We start from the raw sequence: 10,151 nt of genomic DNA, 5'->3' as shown, positions 1-10,151 counted from the left end.
TGGAATACGGCTCGAGGAAAGTTGAGAGGAATTGAGGAATTGGGGAGTTGAGGAATTGCAACGAAGTGAAGAGATGCATTGCAACAAAGTATAGCTAACTGTAAACTGACAGATATTGTACAGTCTTCTACGCTACATGTTACAGTAACGAATTGTTAGAGTTAATAGTCATTAAAGTTATATGAAACTGAAAGTTTAGTCGTCAAGTTCTTTGCAGTGTTTTTTTTTTGTGTGTCTACTGGTACATTTAGCCAGAAGATTCAGAAATACGTAACAATATCATGATGTCGGATTTTCAATATCTTTTCTAGTTAACGAGATCTAAACGGGACGGACGGACGAACGAATGGACAGATCCTACACAACTAATAGTTGCTATTCACCTGTCGGGGGCCGCTAAAAACGGTTCTGAGTCCTGTGCGAGGCCCCCATCAATCGAAGGCCCTAAGCGGCTGCCTAGTTGGCTTATTCTAAAGGCCAGTCCTGTTTGGTGGAAACCACTGCATTCAATATAAAAGTCTTCAGAACTCGAGTGGGAAATTAACATAGAAAACTGACCCAGACCAATAGAGCCGCACGCCAAGCCATTCAACATGGCTGAAGTCAGGGAAAGCGGCAAGAGAAAACATCTGTACTTCGGTATCACATAAGAGTGGTATGAAGGAGTTGCCCAAGCTGGGTGACATGGTATCTGTACGACCAGCATTGTACAATTCAGCAGCCCAAAACGAAGTAGAGATTTGCTTCGACAGGAATGAAACTTCAGGCAAAAGCAAACGATCGATTAATCTCAGCTTCATTCGATGTAAGAAATCCTTATCAGTGACCATAGAATTTCTAATAAACTGCCGTTAGTTCGATTCCCTGACGGATTTTAACTCAGAATTTAACCTGAGATTGAACATAGTCTTAAATATTCTCTTAAATTAACGTTTCCTCTGGTTTTTTTTTTTGTTTGTTTTCTTGAATCTCCTCTGCGTGCTCAAAGAGCCTTTAAAAATCTTGACTAATGAAACATGTCACACGCATGTATTCAAAAGCTGTTGCTGTGCCATTTCAAAGCAACGCCTTCTATAACTTGCCAAACAATGAACATGTAGAAGTTTAGACCATTTGTTTTCCCTTTCACCCAGTCAACAAAAATATGGAGATAGTGTCAAACAATTTTGCGGAGTAGCAGAATCTTTATGTTTATCTTGTCTATCTACATTTGTATATCAAATAATGTGATATTGGTTAGTATTTGGTGCCTTGTGTTCAATGTCTCGTGTATGGAGAAGAGATACCGTATTTCAGCGCATTTCCACTGCATATCATTACACAATAACCAGTAAGCTTTGGGCAGGAGGGTGTCTAATTAAGTTACGAGCTATCTACAAAATAATGTAGTTTTCCAACAAAAAGCCGATGAACATTCAGATCTGCATTTTTAGATTTACTATCGACTAGCAAAATATCGCGTTTGAATTTTTTTTAAAGAGGTCGAGATAGATTTAGATCTATATTTACATGCCACTGACTATTAGAAAACTGAAAAAAAGATATTTGTGTAAAACCAGTCGCAGTAAATGACCTATGTCAGTAGAGATCTGGCTTGAACTTGGATCGAGTCCCACTTCTTGTTAGGTCAAGTGCACCTGAGCACTCGTAACAGTTGTGATGTAGGTCTACTCATGCTTCACCTGGCCAATAGAAGATTTTTTTTTTACATACACACAAAAATGTGTCTTTTTATTTTACAAGGAAATATTAAAATAACTTTTTCTGTTCTTTTCTTCTCTCGGTCTTTTCCCCTCAAGATAAAGAAAAGAAAGACAAAAAAATTGATAGATAGATAGATAGATAGATAGATAGATAGATAGATAGATAGATAGATAGATAGATAGATAGATAGATAGATACTTAAAAGATAACGTATATAATGTCTCTCTGTCTCTCTCTCTCTTAATATATAATACTAACAAAATCATGGGCGTAGTCGGGATTTTTTTTCGGTGGGGGGTGGGGGGTTCTGTATATGTATTTGTGTGTGTGTGTATAAATAATCTTTATTACATTATGACCCTTCATTCTTTCGGAAGACGTTTATTATACCCTTGAATAGCCTTATGTTCTTTCTAGAGTTAGTGGAAAAATTGTATACTCCCTGCCCTTGCCAGCAAGTGGGTCTGGGGGAGCGCTATAACCCCAGCGGGGGTTCGGGCGCCAAACACTATCCGGTATTGAAAGCCAATAAAATGCATATTCTGAGGTATCTACATTGCTCTATCCTGCTATTAAAAAGTTTTATATCAAAAACCTAATTCTAATTACTTAGATCGCAGTCGCCATTAGGCGCATTGGGTTGCCAGCTGCTTCCACAAAATCTGTCATTGACAATGTCTGCCCCCTTCTCCCACTGGCTCTGAGGACCTCTATGAAAGTGTGGCGTAAAGTTGTACTAGGATTTCCCTGTTTGCGTTTTCCTCGTTATGGCCTCCATGTCATCAAAACTCTTATTATGCGTAATTTATTTTGTAGGAGAACATGTCCCGCAAACCTCATGCGATGCTTTGTCACAACCTTAGTACATTCTGATTTACTCCTTACAGTAAAACATTCTGATTCACTCCTTACAGTAAAACATTCTGATTCACTCCTTACAGTAAAACATTCTGATTCACTCCTTACAGTAAAACATTCTGATTCACTCCTTACAGTAAAACATTCTGATTCACTCTATACAATAGAACATTCTGATTCACTCCATACAGTAAAACATTCTGATTCACTCCATACAATAGAACATTCTGATTCACTCCATGCAATAGAAAATTCTGATTCACTCCATACAGTAAAACATTCTGATTCACTCCATACAAAAGAACATTTTGATTCACTCCATACAATAGAACACTCTGATTCACTACATACAGTAAAACATTCTGATTCACTCCATACAATAACACATTCTGATTCACTCCATACAGTAAAACATTCTGATTCACTCCATACAGTGAAATATTCTGATTCACTCCATACAGTAAAACATTCTGATTCACTCCATACAGTAAAACATTCTGATTCACTCCATACAGTAAAACATTCTGATTCACTCCATACAGTAAAACATTCTGATTCACTCCATACAATAGAACATTCTGACTCATTCCATACAGTAAAACATTCTGATTCACTCCATACAGTAAAACATTCTGATTCACTCCATACAGTAAAACATTCTGATTCACTTCATACAATAGAATATTCTGATTCACTTCATACAATAGAACATTCTGATTCACTTCATACAGTAAAACATTCTGATTCACTCCATACAGTAAAACATTCTGATTCACTCCATACAGTAAAACATTCTGATTCACTTCATACAATAGAATATTCTGATTCACTTCATACAATAGAATATTCTGATTCACTCCATACAGTAAAACATTCTGATTCACTTCATACAATAGAATATTCTGATTCACTCCATACAGTAAAACATTCTGATTCACTTCATACAATAGAATATTCTGATTCACTCCATACAGTAAAACATTCTGATTCACTCCATACAATAGAACATTCTGACTCACTCCATACAGTAAAACATTCTGATTCACTCCATACAGTAAAACATTCTGATTCACTCCTTACAGTAAAACATTCTGATTCACTTCATACAATAGAATATTCTGATTCACTCCATACAGTAAAACATTCTGATTTACTCCATACAGTAAAACATTCTGATTCACTCCATACAGTAAAACATTCTGATTCACTCCATACAGTAAAACATTCTGATTCACTTCATACAATAGAATATTCTGATTTACTCCATACAATAGAACATTCTGATTCACTTCATACAGTAGAACATTCCGATTCACTCCATACAGTAAAACATTCTGATTCACTCCATACAGTAAAACATTCTGATTCACTTCATACAATAGAATATTCTGATTCACTCCATACAATAGAACATTCTGATTCACTTCATACAGTAGAACATTCTGATTCACTTCATACAATAGAACATTCCGATTCACTTCATACAATAGAACATTCCGATTCACTCCAAACTCTTCATCAATCTCAAAGTTCTGTGATTTCTTTTAAAAAAAAATTCATCCTACGCCAACTCCCCAGTGACCGCACCTAAAATGACTCTTTCAAGTCTAATTTATCTTTATCAAAAGGTCTTTATCTTCAACTACCACCATCCCATAATTTTACGGAATGCCCTCTCTGAATGCAGCGATTGTTGAACCCAGGAGAGCAGGGGTAGATCACTTCAAGGGGGTGAGGACAGTTACATCTGTAGAGAGATTCACCAGACAAAGTGAACGAGTAGGTTTTTTGGGGGAATTCCATGTAAGTCATTTTTAGCCTTGGACACACGTGCATTCATCTCCATTGAGATTAAAATGTGTGTTTAATTAGGAAGACAGACTGCCTACCTGTTGTACGTCAGAATTAAATAAAAACTTAGAAAAGACTTTCTTTTGTACGCACTGATCTTACACTTCTCAGCGAGGGGATTTGTAAAACTGTATTTGTATATTTCGATATTTAGTGTGTAAAATAATTACAAACACACACACACACATAATTAATACAAGAATGTCAAGTAAAAAGAGCGTACGTTGAAACGTAGGTAAACCTATGAAACGACATTCTGAAACTACATTCTGATATAAAGGTGCGAAACCTTTACTGTACAAAAACATATTTTATAGGGCCTATTCAGATTCAGTATTAATCAAGTAAAAACGCAATTAGTACAAAAGTTTTAAAGATTGATTTGAAAATTAAGTGGCGTCTTTTTATTTTTTCTATATTCAAGGTGTCTGCTATAAAAAATGAATAAATCCAAAACGTTCTTTTAAATAAGAGATGTTAGCGAACATTTGTTTTTGCGGCTCTTGTCTTTACTCGTCCAATGGAAGTCACAATGTCAAGTTTCTTTCTCCACATGGAGACGTCTTGACGAGGATAAGCTTGCGATGATAAGTGCAAGCATACATACTCTACGCTCTACTGCCTGGAACATTTCTCACGCTTCTTAATTGGTTATTTTTTAATCTGTACTCTTTTTTATTAGGAGGGAAAAAATGGTTTGTAGACACTAGGATAATGTTTTCGTGAAGGTTAGTGTACAGTAAAAGTCTTTCTTCCGGAGCTCCAGACCCTGATGGTGAAGGTCCAGACCCTGATGATGGTGCTCCTGACCCTGATGGTGAAGCTCTAGACCCTGATGATTTAGCTCCAGACTCTGATGGTGAAGTTCCAGAACCTGATGATGGTGCTCCAGACCCTGATGGTGAAGCTCTAAACCCTGATGGTGAAGATTTAGACCCTGATGGTGGAGAATGTTGGGCCCCAGACCCTGCAAGTGTAAAGGATATAGATCTAGAAATATGCAACTTATTGTTCAAAGTTGATGAAAATCTAATCAAAGGCTGACATTTAAAAATAGTTTAATACATATATTTGTGCGGCATAACAATTTATAATTTGTCCATGACCTCAGTTGATTATTTCCATCTTGCCTAGTGCCCAGGTGTGGAAGGATATGTTTGAGCAAGTACCTTTCATTTAGTAAGTGGCACGAGGATATTCTGAAAGAGTGGAACTCCTTGAGCTTGTAAACTTTGACCCGCTAGGGCGCAATTCTGCATTGAAATCATCACGACCTTCAATTCTATCCTGTGCCCTTTGACCTGAAAGCTTGTAAGTCTGCATTAGAATCTTGAGCTCTTCGTCATGACCTTCACCTTTACCTTCTCTAATTTTTTTTTAAAGTAGGTGATGTCAAAGTTGTTTGTTTATTTTTTTTTTTTGTAACCAGTTTTCTCGTCAACATCACATTCTCTTATATTATAAGTCTGAACTAAGACTGAGAAACTAAATCAGTTTTCTTTGCCCATTGTTTCATTATTGGTTTTTTATGTAATTAAAGTGTTGTTCTAACTCTATAATACCTTACAGTATGTTTACAATCACTCCCAAAAAAATTCACTTAAAGTCTAAGAATTCCTCTATTGCGTCTAGTAGATAAACATTGAACGTATTACGTTACATTGCAAATAGAATTAGAGTCTAATTGTTCCTATTCTTTGGGGGTTACATTTCATATCACACACTATTGATCAGGATTAACTTTCGTATTAAAACAAAACACAGACACACAGATACAAAAACATATATACGCACACAGACACAAACAGAGACGATATATTCTAACATTTAGAATTGAACTGTGAATGTAATGGTCCATTAGTTTCTTGTCCTTCAGAAAATGTTGTAACATAGGAAAAATGACGAGTTTTTTTTACAACCTATGTATTAGTATCTATCTATCTATCTATCTATCTATCTATCTATCTATCTATCTATCTATTTATCTATCTATCTATCTATTTATCTATCTATCTATCTATCTATCTATCTATCTATTTATTTATTATCTTCTTCTTCGTTTTCATTGTTATGTTGGAGCGTTATGATAACTAGACCAATACATGAGATGAACTGCACAGTGGTTTCCAAATTAGGGAGCTCTCCATTTAGTTTTCTTTCTGTCTATCTATCTATCTATTTATCTATCTATTTATCTATCACAGGGTAGAATATTTCAAGGCGGTCAGGATCGAAGAAATGACATTTTAACCACGCCTCTGTCTCATGGTCCCCCTATTTGTAGCGATCATTCTGGGATTGGGACTTTTATTAACACCATTTCATCGGTGTATCCGGTGGCTGCTACTCTGAACACCCGAATCTCTTCTTCTTTCTGTTACTACCAACAATTCTAATATCTCAAATATTTCTAGACAACTCTCACATGGAGCAACGCTTTTTATTTTGTTGTTGCAGTTTTTTGTTGTTTTTTTTTAAACTGTGCTTGTGTTTTCTGTTGAACCCCCCCCCCCCCCAGCGTTGTTTCAAAGAGAGTTGCATGCAGTTCCTTATTTTTCCACACCAACGAGGTAATTGTTATAGAGTGTGTTTGTGTGTTTGGCGACGGTCGGAAGAAGTTTGCGATTGGTGTGAATGATGCAAAATAAAAGGAATTGTCGTAAGCCGTTTTAGGAAGGAGAGGCAACTCCAGAACGCCCGAGTGAAAAGACGTGCTTTATAAAGTGTGTTGGATGTAGTTTAAAATATTTAATAGTATTCCTAAAGTCTACTATATTTCATTTCATCTCAAGTTGATTTTGTCTATATCGTAATAAAAGTTATACATCAATATTGTTCACAAACGAAGTTATTCAAGTCATTTCAAGTTTGACAAGCGGCTAAGTTGTCTACCAGCGACTTGGTGCTACAAGTTAATGGCCGTCTAGAACAGTCATCCATTGGCCGTAGGCAAGTTTCTGTAAACGTTGTTTGTCTGTCTGCTTCCACTAACGGACGTTTTAATGTAGATGCCACGTAAAGGCAGAGGCGTAGTGAGCAATTCGTGCGCCCTGGGTAAGATACCTTATTGCTTCTCCCCCTCACCTTCCATGAACATCACATAGAAGTAAAGGCTGCGTGTGGCGCCCCCCTGAAGGTGGCGCGCCGGGCATCGTGCCCCCTTGCTTCCCCCTTCACTACGCCTTCTACGTAGAGGCTAAGGAAACCGAAATAGCTCACTTTTAAGGCACTAGACCACAGTAGTTGACTTGTTTACGATATCTGTCTCTTATCTTATCTTATAAAATACTGACGTTACTTTAAAAAGAAGATGATCACGTCCTAAGCGTGTCCCTATGTCTAATCATGCATGTTAATCAATGACTAAAACTCTGTCAAGTCACTGGTTTCCGTGGCTGACTCAGTCAACCCACTCCATAGTCGCACAAGTATTTGTACAAATTTGTCTTAGCATATGAAACAAGGTATGTGCTTTTTACAAGGAATGTACTTGTCTGAGAAGGGCTTGTATATAAAACTTGAACTGTTTGATGAATCATATTTTTTCTTTTATTATCACTTATCATATACTCCTCTATGACTTATTTAGTTTTGCGACGCACGCTATTTATGGATTTTGATGTATGATATCACACTAAAGTTACACCCGTACACTCAAACAAATCTTGAATAATTGAAGGTACATAGAAGTTAGACACGTCTCTACAACAGCCGAACACTTCACAATTTACTCGTAATATAGACCAGAAGAAATAACTCAATAACAAGATTACAAAGAGAATTAGTGTTATCACACAATCTCAAAGGCGGCCTTAGTCGAATTCATCTATGTTCAAGCTTGATTTGATAGTTAAATTAATAAAACTAAAAAAAAATATTTGGCGCTATTTTTCAATTTAGGCAAAGAAGGACAATACTTCATCAATACTAAGACTCTTCTAGTTCTTCTGAAATCAGGATTTGAAATAGAACTCCCTTGAATGCAGAGCTGCGTTGAATTAGAACTTTAAAAGGTCAGGATGTCCGATTTTCATTTTCTATTCAGGTTTATGAGATCTAAACGGGTCGGACGGACGAACAGACAGACCACAAAAAACTAATCGCGGCTATTCCCCTTTCGAAGGCCGCTAATAAAAGATAAGAAGAGAGACTTTTTTGCGCACTTCTAGTTATTCTTACATTTAATAAACAGAATAGAATAAAATCCGCTGTCTAGAGATGTAATCAGGAAATGTAAAACTTCAGTATCAGACAGTGTAAAGAAGAACATTGTGGCATGTGATAGCAAGGCGCTGTCGCAATGAGTTTATCAACGGAAATACCTGTATCCAAGGACGCCATAACAATTATCAATATCTAGAAAAAGCAACACATCAAAGTGTACGCACTTTAACAGTCCTATACTTTAAGAACAACTGTAATAGTGTAATTATAAAATAAAGAATAAACATGGTTACTTTTTTCAAATGTTTTGAAAGGGAAAAGGCAGAGTTACATTCCATTCATAGAAAGTGAAAGTGAAATATCAACTGTAACTAAGTTACTGAGTTCTTTTCTGTACATTGACCTACGGTTTGTAACTGGTTCCCCATATATACAACACAGGTCACATACTTTACCATCTCCCAGGAGGACATTAAGTTCTAGATCTACCTGTTTACAACTTAATTAGATTTACTTTGCATGTATTTTATGTAGGCTACGTTCTTTGATGAATGTGTAGCCAAAGTAGTGTTTCTTGATAATGCTGTATGCATTATATATATATTATATATATATATATATTATATATATATATATATATATATATATATATATATATTATATATATATATATATATATATATTAGGGGTGTACCGGATAGTCCCTCTGGCTTCAGCTTCGGCCGAATATTCGGCAATTTTTCACTATTCGGCAATATTCGGCTTCGGCTAAATATCACTGCCCGAATAGTTGGCCGGATAGTAATAATTATATCGTAGTAGGCCTATCTATATCCTTATTAATTTTGTTAGGTGCCTCCTCGTTAAGTCTTTTCCAGATAAGTGAAACACTTAAATACCAACACAAAGCAGGCGAAAGACCAACACTATAAAGGTAGTCGACGCTAATAAACGATGTCGAACAAGAAGTTTAATACTTTAAGAAGGGAACAGTCGAATGTCGTCAAACTAAATCTCTATGTCAATAAAAACACGTCGCTATTCATAAAGTGGACATGATTCAATAATGTCAGTTCTAAATTACATAAACATGTATGTGCTTTTAGTATAAAGACAAGGTGTGTTCATCTAAATAGAAATAAAACTTGACATTTTAAATTTGCATTACATACTTAGTAGCGATGGCTGGCACATTTTTAAATTTTGTCTTGACCTTCTAGTGGGCTAGTTATATTATAATTGAAATTATTAAAATATCCAGAAAAATAGACAAAATTGTCATTTTGGAGTGCCAATCCTACACGCAATAATAAAAAACGGCATTGTTGGCTTTCATTTAATACAAATTTATTGCAAAAACGAAAGTATTTTCTAATACAAAATCTTAATTTTGACATAATGCTTATCCCTACCCAAACTGGGCCCTTCGCAATCAGTTTTGCATAGGACCCCGCAATCGTTAGGACCGGCCCTGAATATTTATTACGGGTGCACCGGATTATATAGATGTATCCTGCACTTTTCAACACTGCAAATTTCAACATTGTAACTTTTCAACAGTTTAAACATTGCAG

The sequence above is a fragment of the Biomphalaria glabrata genome, chromosome 11, assembly GCF_947242115.1.
Source record: "Biomphalaria glabrata chromosome 11, xgBioGlab47.1, whole genome shotgun sequence".
Classification (NCBI taxonomy): domain Eukaryota; kingdom Metazoa; phylum Mollusca; class Gastropoda; family Planorbidae; genus Biomphalaria; species Biomphalaria glabrata.
Note: the sequence above shows the minus strand (reverse complement) of the source record.